Source organism: Parasteatoda tepidariorum, chromosome 8, assembly GCF_043381705.1.
Source record: "Parasteatoda tepidariorum isolate YZ-2023 chromosome 8, CAS_Ptep_4.0, whole genome shotgun sequence".
Taxonomy (NCBI): Eukaryota; Metazoa; Arthropoda; class Arachnida; order Araneae; family Theridiidae; genus Parasteatoda; species Parasteatoda tepidariorum.
The window spans coordinates 26,626,504-26,641,524 of record NC_092211.1 but is presented as its reverse complement, the minus strand read 5'-3'; the positions used below and the strand labels follow the sequence as shown (position 1 = coordinate 26,641,524).

Below are 15,021 nucleotides of genomic sequence, written 5' to 3'. Positions count from 1 at the left end.
AAAAAAATAAAAAAAAACGAAATAAAAAAGACCAACATACACGATTATTTTCGCATTTGAATAAATATTTTCTTGGACGCAAAACCTGAGAAATAAAATTTTTTGCACCGTTGGTATGTTAAATTTCACAGAAACGAAGAAATGAGGTTTTTTTAAACGAAAGAAAAGTATTTTAAGCCCATATTGATTTTTTACGAAAATTCTCCGCAAAAAAATGACAACTAATATATTTTAGTTCGCGGGCCGCCAGTTGGTAATCACTGTAGATAGTTTTACAGTAGCAGAGTAAAAAAAATTTTTGTCTTAACGAAATAAACAAGTTGTTGCCATAAAACGGACCTCCTAGTAGATTGACGTGGCTGTTTGATGTAAATTGCACTTGAAACCATTCACCAGGGCAAAAACATTCGAAAATTGCTGGGATATGCGAAATTTAAACACGTAACAAAATAAATTCACGTTTCATATTAAATAACACAAAAATAAGATCTTTCCCAGCGATGTATCAATTGTTTCAAAAATGCCACTTAGAACTTTCATCTACTGAGAAATACGAAATCATTAACTCATGAGACCAAAGCTTTCAGACCAGTAGAGAAATTTAAGACACTCCATAACAAAGAGTAACATACATTGGTGGGAATTTTTTACGAAAAAGAATGAATAATACCAGAAAAAATTAACAGAGCGCTTAAAAGAAGAAGGGGGGGGGTGAACCACCTTAAATTACTTTTGATCTAATGATCGGATCTCCACGTTCTAGGACGCAATCTTAATGATTCAAGTGCCTCAAATATGCTAATTAATTAGTGCAGACGATATTTAAAGTTACGAAATCAGGCACAAAAACGTATTTTATCTGAATAAACATTCCTATTTTTCAATGAAATCGGGTTACTGACACCCAGAATAGGGGCTAGCCTAAGGTGACCACACGTCCCGATTCCAGCGGGACAGTCCCGCTTTTTGGTGGACTGTCCCGCGTCCCGCCTATTTTTAAAAATGTCCCGCTTTTTAGAAAATATCTGCATTTCTTATTTTAAATGTACTGTAAAAATATATTCCTATTATTTATTAAGTATTATGGTGAATATAAAGAAATAAAAAATACATAAAAAAACACATAAAATGCGTGCAGAGTAAATTAAATTAGGCAATGTACCAAGTTAGATTTACTCGATGGTGTGCGATCATTGTCTTTACGTCTCGGCTTAATTCAGATAAGTGCGGACTGCCGTTAGACAGTGCGGTTTGTTGTTTTCAATTTGACGTTCTGTTTGACTCATTATTTGATTGACAAAGGTTAAGCAATAGTCGCCACAAAGTAACGGTCAATAAGGTAAAGTTTAATAATCTTTTTTAGCCTTTGTAGTAAATTTTTTATTTATTTCTAGTATTTACCCACAAAATAAAAGATGAGGAAAAAAAGAGGATGCAAATTTAATGAAGAGCTAAGCAGAGAATTTCCATTTTTTTAAAAGTACCAAAATAGACTATATGGTACGGTGTGATAAACGCAATGCTGAATTTTCGGTCTGACATGGTGGAAAAAACGATATTACTGAACATCTAGCGACAAAGAGGCACAAAAGATTTTTTAATAATGCCTATTTGCTTTCCGCACCATAAACCACAATTAAAGTTTCAGATCAATGGATTGTACGTCGCAAGTGATCAAAACATTATACGACAAAAAATATGCATGTGCAAGGACAAAAACCGAAGCAATTATTTGTAATGTTTTTTCACCATAGTCGTTTTCATAATTGCAGAAAGAATTAGAAAAATGCGCATTTATATCCATATATTCTGATGCTTCCAACCACAAAGATTTAAAATTATTCCCCACAGGTGTTAGACTTTTTGATCCAGAAACAGGAAATCAAATTAGAATATTAGATTTTGTTTCATTGCCTGATGAAACTTCACAAATAATTTTTGATTTAATAAGTACTATTTTAAAAAAGAATAATTTAAACAATAAAATTATTGCCCATTGGGCGGATAACACTAACGTAAATTTTGGTGGAAAAGCTAGAAGAGGCATCAATAACGTTTTTACGAAACTTAACGAACATTTGAAGCAAAAAAATATTGGAGTAGGTTGTGCGGCGCACATTCTATACCTATACTATTCAAACAGCATCTGACTTACTTCCAGTTGATGTTGAAAATATTATTGCAAACATTTATTCGTATTTTTGTGTATATATTGTGCGTGTTGAAAGTTTGACTAAATTGTAATTCTCATTTCATCCCATTTGTCCCGCTTTGTCTCAATAAAAATGTGGTCACTTTAGGCTAGCCGCAATCCGGGAAATATGGTCCCCATAGTTAGATCAGGAGAGCGGTTCGAAGTATGAACCCCTTAATGTGAATTTTACTTTTTGTGTATTTCGCCATTATCTCGAGAACTTTTTAGCAAATTGACGAAATGTTTTAGCGCACAATTTTAAAAAGCGTTTATCCAAAGATAATTTCATGCAAAAAAATTAATTTTAGTTAATATTTATTATTTTTTACAATTTTATTTAATAATGGTCAAAAAAAATTCTGAAATGTAAGGTGTATAATTTTTTTGCATCATTTTAAAGTACGTAATTTCACAAAGAACATACAAACTTTCAGCAAAATTGGTTGAATAATTCCTGAGAAATCAAATTTCATAAAATATGGCTTCTTTAAAATTGATTTCTCAGGAACAATTCAACCAATTTCGCTCAAATTTTATATTTTTCCACGTGAAATTGCATTCTTTAAAATGATGTTAAAAATTGTATTCCTTACAATTCAAAATTTTTTCGACCATTATTAAATAAAATAATAAATATTTACTTTTTTTCATGGAATTATCTTTGGATAAACAAATTTTATAATTGTGTGTACGTTTCAATTCGCTTAAAAAGTTCTCGAGATATGGTGAAATAAGCAAAAAGTAAAATTAACATTAAGATATCCTAACTTTGGATCACTTTCCTGGTCAAACTATGGGTCCCTATTTCCCAGATTGCGGCTACCCCCTATATTTTGGGAGTCAGAAACCCGAATCCGGTGAAAAAGCGTATGTTTATTCAGAGAAAGTACGTTTTTGTGTCTGATTTCGTAACTTAAAATATCGCCTGCACTTATTATTTAGCATATTTGAAGTCACCCCCTTGAATCATTAAGATTGAGCCGTAGTACGTGAAGATACGATCATTAGATCAAAAGTTATTCGGGAGATGGTCAGATTTTAATTTTGAGCACTGTACATTGTAATCAAAACAAATGAATGCTGCATCATCAATAGCACAAAAATTAGATCTTTTCTCGTAATATCGCTTTTTTATAAAAAAAAAAATATTACTTATAACTTTAATCCAATAAAGTAAGTGAAATTTAAAAACCGAAAAAAATAAATCCATTTTGTAAACTAAATGAGACAAATTAAGAACTTTCCCACTCAATTCTTTAACAAATATTACTCAGAACCTTCATCCACTGATAAACACGAAATTTAAAAACATAGCTATATAAATTAACTTTGCATATTAAATTTGACTATCCTTGTGAAAAAATCTATTTCTGCGATATCTGTTTGTTTTTTTCCTTCATAAATTACACTTAGCACCTTCATCCATTGAGGTATGCAAAAATTAAAATCTCTTATGTAGCACAAAAGATACCACACAATGGATAAATATAAAATGTAAGTTTTACATAAAATTAAAACATTATTATGTTACATATATATCTTAAGTATAAAAAAGAATTAATACATTTTATTTTTCCTTCATAATCTTGCATATTATGTATTACTTATTAGTTCAACGAAAATTAATTCCGACCAGCATGACACCCATGCGTAAACTAATACGACAGCACTAAAATAAAATCCTTCCCCGTGATATCTCAGTTTTCTTCTAAAATAAAAAATCACTTAGATCCTTCATCCACTGTGCAACTGAATGAAGGTCTTTCTTTACGGAGGAGAGGTAAAAAAATACTAGATTCATTTAAAATAGTGATAAAATCACTAACGTCCATTACTACAGCCTGCAGGCTTTATTATTTCTAGTTGACATAAATTTCTTTCGCGAATCTTCCAAATTTATTTCTAGCATTCAATTTGTTTATTTCCTGCCATTTAAGTAAAATGGAATATGAGAATCAGAAGAAGGAAAAAAAACAAGTTACATAAAATATATCAATAAATTATTCGCAACGGTGCGAATTTGAAAATAGCGTACAGCAACGATAAAGGAAGCTAATTACCCCTACTGCATTCAAATCGCTGTGAATTGGCGAGAAAAAACATCCTACATTTCCCACAAAATAACCGGTAAAATCTAATTTTAGATGCCAAAGATCACAACAGATGCGATTCCATCCATCTTTCAACGCCACGAGTAAAATACTATCTTTAAAATAAAGTGATATGTTTATTTATAAAAGTTGTGCCACCCTTCCACCAAATCATGACCCTCATTTTCTGAAATGCAATAAAAATAATGACGAAAAAATCTTCCTCCATAAAAGTGTCAAAGAACTTTCTCCAATGCTTGCGGGTGAACAAACTGGCCTAGAACATAACTAGAAAAGAAAAGATTAGCACCGTTAACCTCGTGACATATATTTTGGACGTCCAAATGTCGCCCATTTCGTTGTTTTTTTTTTTTGTTAATTTTGGAAAGATCCGTTGTGGATTTTGTATTTAGATTAAGGTGGTTCACCTCGGATTGATGCTAGTTATCTTCTGAGTTGGTTTTCCGCCAAAGTTTTTTGTGTTTAATTAATTTTGGCTTCTACTCCAAGGACTGAATATCGTTAAAGGAAAGTTTTTATTTTATTTTATTTATTTATTTCCTCCCACTGAGAAGGTATTTCAAGCTCGTGGTTAAAAAATCTTCTAAACCTAAGGAAAATTGTTACAAGAGTTAAATATGCTTAAAAGTGTTTTAGATTTTTTTTAAAAAAAAAGAAGTATTATATTTTTCACTCTAGTTAAACATTGTCGCCCACGTAGATTTTACTCGGCTCAGTTAGTACAAAACAATCTCGGTTCTGTAGTAACAGACCTTGCGACGTATGTAATCATACAGGATGCGACATGTGAGTGCAAAATTCGCACGTACCACCCCAATTGTTCCTGCATGTAAATTAAACTCAAGCTTTGGGGATAAAGCGTTCGCCTTCGAATGAGGTGAACCGGGTTCGATTCCTAACAATGGCTGGTCGTTATGAATTCCGCATCCGGTTTGCACCGACCACAGCGCGGACGTGAAATATCTTCAGTGCTAGACGGATCATGGATAAGAGTCCCCTTGCCGTCAGGCTAATCGTGGGAGGCTCTCGTGGTCTTCATCTCCATGTAACGCAAATGCGGGTTAGTTCCACGAAGACAAATTTCTCTGGATACTTAATCCAGGAGTCTTTTGAATTGGGTTCAAAATTACAAGGCTAAGTAGTTGAACATTAGTAGGCATAAGCCCTGGTTGGTAGGGCACTAGGCCCATGTCCAAGAGTTCGTGAGTTCGATCCCAGCAGGCCTAAGACTCCCCGTGTAGTAAATGGTGACTGATGCACGTTAAATCTGTCTAGTCGCAAAGTCTTCCATGTTCCCATAGCAAATTAAAACCTCTGGAGGTACTGATCCAGGAGTTTCCTTGTCTTCTGGATTGGTTCAAAATTACAAGGGCTACGGAGTTGAACATTAGTAGTCGTAAACCCGAAAATTGGGTCGGCTGTTCTACGACGGATATAAAAAAAAAAAGAAGTAATAAACAAAGAGGGCCGGGATAACCTGATTGGTAGGACACTGGGGCCAAGTCCAAGAGTTCGTGGGTTCGATCCCAGGCCAGCTGAAGACACCCCGTGTAGTAAATGGTGACTGATGCACGTTAAATCTGTCGAGTCGCAAAGTCCTCCATGTTCCCATAACAAATCAATACCTCTAGGGGTACTGATCCAATAGTTTCCTTGTCTTCTGGATTGGTTCAAAATTACAAGGCCACGGAGTCGGCATCACATTAGCAGGCGTAAATCCAAAATTGGGTCGGCTGTTCAACAACGAATATTAAAAAAATAAATAAATAAAAAGTAATGAACAGTCGAAAATGAAAGAACGATGAAAGAAATTATTTACAGATTGAAGTGTAAAACTCATTAAAAAGAAATAAATCTACAAAATCAGACTTTTTATGTTTTCGAATTTTATTTTATAAGTACATTCATACATTTGACAGACAGTTTACTTATTTTCTCTTACTAGTCTTTTTAATAAAGTGAACTGAGAGAAATTTAAAATAGTTGGAAGCGAGAAAAATAATGAGAATTGGCATTTTATATATTATTATAATAAACGTTATCTGTGCTTCGAGTTTCTAACAATCTTTTATGCGAGTTTATTGATTTTGGCGGTTTCTATGGCGCTGGCAAGTTTTAACTTATGTTGTACCGTTTTGAAAATTTTTCAATGCATAACATTATATTATTAATGTCTGCACGGAATATGTTTTAAACAATGCTTCTAATTGTTTAAAAGAGTGGTGACAGTTAAAAGGAGAATTTCGAGGGGAGTTGACTTTTGAATTCGAAAGAAAAAAAAAAGTAGAATATTTTATTTAAACACTTTTGAGTGGAAAAAAGAATTCTTAATTTGCAGAATGAAATTCCTGTTTTTACATCTTTTTTTAAATTAGCAATAAACTGTTTAGTTTTAAATTTCCTTAATTGAACGAGTGACATTTTCTGTAGTTTTAAATTTGCCATATAAATTGTCGCTCTTAACAACTACGAAATGAAAAGTTTTTAATTAATTTCATTTTGTTTTTATGGCAGTTTATTTGTTAAAACTGAACTTTTATAATTTCCTATGAGAATTTACTTATCATTTATAAAATTTTTTGTTGCTAAAATTTAAAAACATTTTTCGTTTTCTTTCCAACTAGACAATTTTATGTTTTTATTAATTCGACAATTTTATTCTATTCGCAGAACAGCCGACCCAATTTTGGGTTTACGCCCACTAATGTTCATCTCCGTTGGATTGCAATTGTGAACCCAATCCAGAAGACAAGGGAACTCCTGGATCAAGTATTGGGAGAAATTTGCCTTTGCGGAGGACATTTTGATAGAACTAACCCGCATTTGCGTTATATGGAGAGGAAAACCTAACGATTTACCAGACGGCAAGGGGACTCTAACCCATGATCCGTCTACCACTGAGGATATTTCAGGTCAGTACTGTGATGGGTAAGAGTCGGGAGCTGATTTCGCCTCAACCAACCCCTCTGGGATTCGAACCTGGGGTATCTCATCAGGAAGGCGAATGCTCTATGAACCACCGCGGCTCAAATTAGACAATCGTCTACATTTGCTGTACCTTAAGAAAATCTCTCTAATTCTCGAACAATGAAAAGTTTTGAGTCGCGATGGCTCAGGGGATAGAGCGTTCCTGCTTATCCAGCCAATGAGGTGCACCGGGTTCGAATCCCAGTCGATACGAATTCCGCATCCGTCTTGCACCGACCACAATGCTGACGTGAATTATCCTCAGTGGTATACGGATCATGGGTTAGAGTTCCCTTGCTGTCAGGCTAACCGTGGGAGATTCTCGCTGTCTTCCTTTCCTTGTAACGCAAATGCGGGTTAGTTCCATCAAAAAGTCCTCCACGAAGGCAAATTTCTCCCAATACTTGATCCAGGAGTTCCCTTGTCTTCTGGATTTGGTTCAAAATTACAAGGCTACGGAGTTGAACATTAGTAGTCGTAAACCCAGAAATTAGGTCGGTTGTTCAACGACGGTTATAAAATGAAAAGTTTTGGTAAATCACAATAATTTTTAATTACCTTGATAAATTATAAGAAAAGCAAGAAATTCGATTCAAGTAACTATTTGGACAATTTTTATGACTTGTAATAAATATCTCAATATTTGAGTATTGTAGAATTTATTACATTGCTAAAATGTAATGAAATACTCCATAAAATTATTCCACAATGTGAAAATCTACTAAAATTTAAAACTTATAATTTATTTAATAATTTAAATTTTTAATTAATTAAAGATTTTCTTTAAAAATTATTTTATCGCATTTAAGTGGTAACTTTGTTCTAAGCTACGTATTTCTAAAGAATTCCTAATTAAAAATCGCATTGTCTGTCCTAATTAATATGCTTAGGTTTTAAGAAAATAAGATTTTAGATAATTATATCGATTAAAATACAAGTTAAAGAAATATTAACTTTTCACTTGGAATTTTATATTATTGAAAGAACGTAAGAAAGAATTTTTCAATTAATCTGAATTTCAAATTACAGTTTTCAATTTTAACCAGACAAAAAGATGTAGAGCGCTTTTAATAATAAACTACTATATTACATTTCTGTCACGAAAAACTGATTATAATTTCCTTTGAGTTTCCGATTTTAAACCTTGTCACTCCAAGAAAGTTTTAAAATTATATTTCTTTTCGGTGTTTGGCAACAGACCTCCAGGTGAATTAATATGCCTAAAATTAAATTCGTAGAGAATTTTTCCACACTTTAAAAAGTCAAATATAATCAAAGAATATTTCAATTTCAAATAGTAATATTATTTTTATTTTAGTTAAGAAAATTTTTGTGATTTTGAATGTTTCTTCACTTTTGGAATATAAATTGCCATAAGAAAATCAAACGATTATTTGTCGTCTGAAAAAACTATTACGCCTGGATTCTCTTTTTAGAACTTAAATTTCTCGTCTGAAATTAAAAATCGTCAGACAGGCAGGCGACGTCACAAATCTATGACTCACCTTGTTTGCTTTAATGGAAGAAAAGGGAAAAGAAAAGGGCGTTCCCATTTCAAACGATCAATAGAGGGAGGCGATGAGTAGGAAGAAGAAGGGGGAGGAAGGAAAATACGGGTAGCAGACTAGTGAAAAAAAGAGGAATTGGAGCAAAAAATAAATACGTCACGAAAAAGATTGTTGTTTTGGTCTTGAAAGGGGAAAAGGAGCGGGTGCCTTCCAAATCTTCTCCACGAATTGACCCCGAGCACTCCTAACCTACTGACCTTGACAGTGGGCTAAGTGAGGGTTGACCCATTTTAAGCCTCTTGGCTGAATTGGCGACTTTTTATCGCTTGCGTGATTCGCGTGTTGTATTTGTTTGGTCTTCCCATAATGTTTACTTTTTATTCTTTTTAAAGATATCTAGAAAATCATGATGTTACTCAAATCGTACGTCAGTTAGCTACATAAATAGTGTTTTGTAATCATTGCTTAAACATGATTAAAACATGATTGATTTTGAATGGAGGTGCCCATCTCCTCCAAGGTAGGGGATATCCCCTATGTAAAAAGAAAAATTCGAAATTCTTCCTTTTAGAAAGCAACAAAAATGTACACAAAATATCGATATTTTTATTTAAAATACTATTTTCTAGTAAATTCCGGCACAATAAAATCTACCATATGATTCATTTACCAAAGGCAAAACTAACATTGGTTGGAAAATGGGTCTGGATTGTCATTGTATGTTATCTCCTACCAAAGAAAAAAAAATTTAAAAATATCCCTCTCCCCCCAAAAAAGAAAAGAAGATATTAGTAATTTAATCATAAGAGTTTTTTTAAGATTTAAAATGTCAGAGTTTTCAAAAACGCTAGCAGGAAAAAGGTTAGCCTGGAAAAACTTCTTGAGCAGGCCAAGGCCCACCCTGGGCTGTCGAGCCATTCATTATGATGAAAATAAATGATATTCACAGCTTTGATCACCATTTCCACGGATATTAAATAAAGGGCTTGACAGGAGAATGCAAGAAACAAATCACAGCCCAAATGTTCATTTACTACTAATTTAAAAAACATGAAATAAAAAAAAATTTCATAGCTACATTTTGTTTCTGGATATAGCTCAGAAAATTACGGTTGAAATTTGAAACAAATCAACGTAAGAGAATATTGATAATAACAAAAATTAATAATTTTAACATCTATGCTTAATTGGACTAGAAAACCGAAAGTATTTCGATTTTTTTGTTGCCTCTTTGGCTAAAAATAAGAATTTGAAATAGAAATAACTAGAAATCTAATAATCATCTGTTCATTAAAAAATATTTTTAATTGCAAGCTTTTACTCTACTTAGTATCGTAAATTAATTAATTTCTTCGTTAAAAAAAATCTCTTATGAAATGACCGTATTGCAATAACATTATTTACATAATATTATTCTACAAATGCTATTCACAAAAATTATTCAGATACCTAGATAATAAAGCTACCCTAGGAGCAAAATAACTTGAACCATAATTGGACCAATATTCACGAATCTTGGCTCAACAAAAGTGTAAAAAGCAGTTATTTTTTCCGATATTGGTCCTACATAGAATTGTCCTATTCATCCGGTATTTTACAGCCACTTTACAACCCATATCGGCTCTTCATAGAGTTGTCAGATTCATCCGATATTTTATAATCATTATTTGGCCAACATTATTGGTTATATATAGGCCGATATTGGTCCTATATAGGACTAATATTAAAAAATCTAGTCGTCCCGCAGTGGACTGATCGTTAAGACACGGTTCCCAGTAGATCACCGAAGTCAAGCATCACTGGCTACGGTCAGTGTGCGGGTGGGTGACCACTTGGATCAGTCTGAGTAGGGACCGAGGGTGTGTGGTATGGGTCCTCGTTAAACTGTTCTACCGTAAAGTGCTCGACTTCGCGTGCAGGTCGTCGGGCTACCGAAGCGGGGGTGCCATCCCCTCTGCCCCCAAATCAAAATTGTGATGGCATGTCTTCGGATCATCCTCAGGGATGCTTCCCAGACCGTCGCCAATAGCCCATTGTGCAGCTCTAGTAAATAACAACAACAACAAAGTCTAGTCATTCCACTATTGGTCCGTCGGTGTATATTCGTATAGGATCGATATCGAGCCAACTTTGAGCAAAACTGGGGCCAAGATGAAATTGTTACTAGGGTAACAATATATTTAATAAAAATATAACGATATATTCATTTTTAGAGTAAAACTTTTCGGAATCAGAAAATCTAACAAATCGCAATTCTTGTACAGTAATATTTACTATAAATCCACTGTAATTATATAAATATTAGTATAAGAATAAAATTTACAGTATATTGTAAAGTATTCCATTTATATTGTAAAGTATAAAATTTTACAATATAAATGGAAAGTTAAATAATTTTTCGGATATTTTAGATTTTTTTTATTTCTTTTTTTTCGTTTCAAAGCTCAGATTATACAAAAAATTTATTTCACAAACTAATTAGTTACAGAATTATTATTCACAAATGCAAAGCGGGGTGGCAAAATTAAAACGCAGTTCTTTTTCCTGATCACACTAACGCTCTAGAATTACAACATGCCGATACAATACCTAACTAAGCACATTTTCCTATCAAACCGGAAACAAGTCAGCAAAACATTCTATTAATTTACATACAATGAGAAATTTGCTGCTTTTATCATCAATTCCCGACATGCCTTTTAGGAACAAATGATACTGCGCTAATAATTTCGCCTTGGAACGTAAGCACTTAGTGAGATTTATGAAATTCGTCATTAGTCAGATTTATTTACAGATCCTTGCTTACGTCAAAAAGAAACTTTTTTTATAAATCTGCTAGATTTATATCCTAAACATGAGTGAGGCAAACAGCGGAAGTGTTGGAAATGTTATTCAAATAATTGAATACAACGAGAAACGTTACTTTAATTGAAATCTGGGACTTTTTTTCCTTTTTGAAGGACTTATTTTGAATGGTTTACGACAAACACTAAATTTGCATCTTTGGAATGCATCACGTTTTCGTTTTATCAAAGCATGTGAAGATAAACACATGTAGGACAGTGTGTTCAGGGAAAAATAGTTAATATTTTACACACCAACGTCTGAAAGAAACATATTTTTTTTTAACGTATGTACGCAAATATTTTGAAATAAATTTAAGGCTGATTTTCTAGGCAAACAAAATAACGCCACATAAAATAACGTTTTTTCTTTAAAGAATAATATGCTATTTTATTATCGCTTGAGAATTCGCAACGGTCGCTAACGGCGATTTTATACATTAATTGTACGTAAATTATCTATTGAATACTCATCACAATTAAAACTTGTATCTGTTAAATATCTGTGGTTCAAAAATCATTGTTGGTTAACAAAAAAGTATCAAAACTTCACTAAATTTATTCTTTCCATTTTATGAGCAAAATGAAGAAAGGCAACTAAATGCATTACTGATTAACGCCATATTTCATGTCATACAAAAAGAAAAAAAAAATAGAAGGACTTCACATTTAATTAAAATCACTTTTTCCATTCAAAAAAATTTTCTAAATCTAAGCCTTCCTATGGGGTACTTCAGGTTCGAATCCCAAAGGTGGCTGGTTGATACGTATTCTGCACCCGGATCACTCTGCTGACGTAAAATATCTTCAATGGCAGACGGATAATGGATTCGAATCTCCTTGCCGTCTGGGTAACCGTGAGAGGTTTTCGTGGTTTTCCTTTCACGTAACACAATCGCTGGTTAGTTTCATCAAAAAAGTCCTCCACGCAGACTAGTTAGTCCCGATGCTTGATCCAGGGATCTTAATTATTATTATATTTATTATTAATTAATATTTATTATACTTATAATGGATTAGGTTCAAAATTACAAGGAAATGGAGTTGATTATTGGTTGTTGTACACTCAGAATTGGGTCGACTGTTCGAACCCGGTTATAAAATATTGATATTGACTTATGATAATTTTTTTACAATTATAACTTTTTAGTAAATCATTTATTAAACCAAAATCTTTCAATTTCCATGTTTATAGCATATTTATATGAATAATAGAATTAGTATTCAGTTCATCTATATTTTTTTCTTCAAACTATTCCATTTGTATTTTGTACTAAATTTATAATTTAGAAACTCAGAATTGAAAAAAAAAACAAGCAATTTTTAAAAAGTTTATGCAGATTTTTTGCTAACAATTTAGAGTTTTTTTTTTAATGAAAGTTTTTAACTTTGAAAAAGAAAAACAGCGTACTAAGTATATACAATATATAAAATATACTGTATATGTATATAAAGGGGCACTAAACTGAAGTTCAGGTCTGGACCATTCTTATATACTGCCTTAATTTTTTACTATAAGTTTTTAAAATTTCGAGATGCTTGAAATTTACCCAATTTAAAATGGACCTGACACCTAGTTTACTTAATGAAAACCAATGTAAAATTTTAAAAAATAAATATATTTGTCTAAGAATATTCAGGGCCCTTCAATAAGTATCAAAACGGAGGAAAGAGGCGATTTGCATACTTTATAAGTGACCCAAAGTCATCAAAATATGCACGTAATATTTTAATGGTCTACAATTAAATTCAGGTACGCTAGCACTTAAAACGTTGTTTTTTATTTAAATTAAGAAATGAAAGTGAATTAGTAATTTTTTCCAAGATATTACTGTCTCCGTTTAAAAGATTATCTCTTTAAAAAGACAAATGAGCGAATTTTTAAAAGTGCTTTTTTATAAGCCTTAGGTTTATTCTTAAAAGCAGCTATTCTTTATTCTTTAAAGCTTCTAAGATTTGCTGTTAAGATTAGCTTTTATTTATATACTTATTTTTCTAAATTAACTGTTTAATGAGAAAAAGTTCAATCACTCGGACCTTGAAAAGAGATTACGAAGCATTAGTATGTTTACAAATCAAAGAAATATCGGCGATTATCTTCTGGTGACGAGATTATCTCCGAAAACGATTGACAAATGACATCACTATTGCAGACGAAATTAAGATTCTATTCCCCAGCCGAAAAGACAAATTGCCGATTAAAAATAACCATGTTATAGAGAAAAATTATTCTTATCTAATACCTGAGTATTTAATTTATTTAAAAACTATTGACAAATGATGTCATTCCTACAGATGAAAACGGTAACTTTTCATCATTGACATTGGTTGTTTTTGAAGACAGCCATTTTTTATTCCACTAAGTTTGGTACAATCTTGGCGTACTCTTTGGTATCACGTATTCTTTGGCCAAGGGTACAATCAATAATTATATATGAAAGCAAATCTTTAAATCAAATCAAAAGTTTCAAGTATAAAAGTTAAAGACAGAAGTTTTGAATTTTCTTCAAAAGTGATATTTAAAATAAATAAACAAAGCAGCAATAAAACCAAACGATTTTTTTTAATCGACAGCTATCGCATTGTTTCAAGAGATAATGGTTAAAGCAAATGTTTTTTCCCCAAAATTAATATCATTCAACAATAACTTAAAATAATTAATGAAACATTCTTTTTAATAAGGGTACATTATGCTTTGAGAATGATGCATCACTGTCGTAATTATCTGAACAAAAACATAATTGTTAAACTTATCAGTTAAATCAGAAGTTCTATTTCTGTCGTGCATGCGTACCTAATGTTTTTTTTTTTATTTCTTTTTTTATCGCAGATCCTGATCATGAAAAAGAAAAGGAAAATTTTCGCTTCGAGGTCAGTATGTCAATAAGAAAGTAGGAAGATGTGAACTGACAACCTCTTCTGAAAAAGGAATAAAAACGAAGGAATCTAGTTTTTCTGTTATTTTTCACACTCTAGCATTAGACACGATATGATAGTGAATGAACAACTGAAAAACAATGATTGATTAAGCAGCAATCATGAAAAAATAATTAAGGAAGCTTCACGGAAAATTCTCCAAAATAATTAATAGTTTTTTCATTGCTATGAGATTGTAATATTTAATAAAAATATTTTTTTTACTTCTTTTTATGTATAAATCTTTATTTTATATATTTTTTTGAGACAGCTGTGTTTTACGTATTTATTAATTTTTGTAATTTTATTATATTTAAATTATTCACTAAAACACATAAAATATTTTCTAATTTAAATTTTATATATATTGTAAATTTATTAAATCCATTATTTATTTATAATATTTTTTTATAATTTGTCAAGGCATTATTTGATATTTTTTCTTGACCCGTGCGTCGTTTACCCAAATGTGAATGGTCTAA

At 31.9% G+C, this 15,021-nt stretch overlaps 1 long non-coding RNA gene across 2 annotated transcripts in view; it reads left to right on the top strand.

The window, feature by feature from the left end:
- LOC122270172 (uncharacterized) overlaps positions 1-14,769 on the top strand; it is a 127,155-nt gene extending 112,386 nt beyond the window's left edge. For both annotated transcript variants that reach the window (XR_011637524.1, XR_011637525.1), the window contains one exon: positions 14,454-14,769. This is a non-coding gene — a long non-coding RNA (uncharacterized lncRNA). The remainder of the gene's footprint in view (positions 1-14,453) is intronic.
- Positions 14,770-15,021: the final 252 nt, after the last annotated feature.